Consider the following 1629-nt stretch of genomic DNA (forward strand, 5'->3'; position numbering starts at 1 on the left):
CTCTCCCCTGCTCCCCTTCTGGCTGCCTTCTCATGCCATGGTTTCCTTCCTAGCGTTTCCCATTCTTCCCTCTGGCCCCTGCCTATCTCTAGACCACATTGCAACATGCCATCTAAAACTAACTGGATTCTGTCACTCCCTGCTGTTTTCTTTGAGACAGTTTTGCTCTGTCACCCAGGGTGGAGTGCAATGGCATGATCTCAGGCTCACTGCAATCTCTGCCTCCTGGGTTGGAGAGATTCTCTTACCTCAGCCTCCAAAGTGGCTAGGATTACAGGCGCCCGCCACCATGCCTGGCTAATTTTTGTAGTTTTTAGTAGAGTTTCACCATGTCGGTTTCACCATATTGGCCAGGAAGGTCTCGAACTCCTAACCTCAGGTGATCCGCCTGCCCCAGCCTCCCAAAGTGCTGGGGTTACAGGCGTGAGCCACTAGGCCTGGCCCTCCCCTGCTGTTTTATCACTGCCCTCTCTGTTGTCTTTAGAATAGGATCCAATCTCCGCAGTGAATCTCCTGTGTTTTAGCTGGCCCCACCCCATCCTCCACCCTCCTCTCACTCTGCCCAAGCCAAGCCTGGTTCCCTCAGTTCTCCCCTCCTCCACGCCTTCTCGTGCGTTCAGCCTCTCCTCTGTGTCCTCCCCCCAGCTTGGCTCATGGAGCATCTACTCTCCCCAACTTGGCCTCACTATCATCTGCTTACCTGTTAGAATCTGTTTTGTTTTGTTTTTTGTTTTTGAGACTGGGTCTCACTCTGTTGCCCAGGCTGAGTGCAGTGGCACAATCACGGCTCACTGCAGCCTTGACCTCCTGGATTCAAGTGATCCCCCTCCGCCTCAGCCTCCTGAGAAGCTGGGACTACAAGTGTGCATCACCACGCCCACCTATTTTTAAATTTTTTGTAGAGACTGGGTCTCCCTATGCTGCCCAGTCTGGTCTCGAACTCCTGGACTCAAGTGACCCTCCTGCCTTGGCCTCCCAAAGTGCTGGGATTTACAGGCATGAGCCACCACGCCTGGCCTGGAATCAATTTTTCATCACTGTCTCAAAGGTATCTTCCTGGAGGCTAGGCGCGGTGGCTGATGCCTGTAATTCCCGCACTTTGGGAGGCTGAGGCGGGTGGATCACCTGACGTCAGGAGTTTGAGTTCAAAAGATATCTTCCTGGATGCCTTCAAGGTACCTCTCCACTGAATTCTCGTAAAACCTCTATTCCCCCATGGTACCACTGGTCACCCTCAATCATAGCCTACCCGCCCCCCCACTGCCAAAGTCTGTGAGCCCTGAGAGGGAAGGGAGTATGTCTTGTTCAATGTCTGCCACATCAGCAACCAGCCTGCTGAGGCAGAAGAATCACTTGAACCTGGGAGGCGGAGTTTGCAGTGAGCCGAGATCATGCCATTGCACTCCAGCCTGGGCAAACAAGAGCAAAACTCCATCTAAAAACAAAAAAAAAGAAGAAGAAAGGAAAAAAGAAAAAACCGAATGGAAAGCTGCAGGCAAAGAATGGTGGAGAATCCTTGAGAGCGGCTGGGAGGTTAGACCTAGGTTCTATCACTCCCCATCCCCAACCCTAAACAAAGTGAGGGAGCTGAACTTGACATTCACATTAAGCCCTAAATACTCTGATTTC

The sequence above is a fragment of the Symphalangus syndactylus genome, chromosome 7 (assembly GCF_028878055.3).
Source record: "Symphalangus syndactylus isolate Jambi chromosome 7, NHGRI_mSymSyn1-v2.1_pri, whole genome shotgun sequence".
Taxonomy (NCBI): domain Eukaryota; kingdom Metazoa; phylum Chordata; class Mammalia; order Primates; family Hylobatidae; genus Symphalangus; species Symphalangus syndactylus.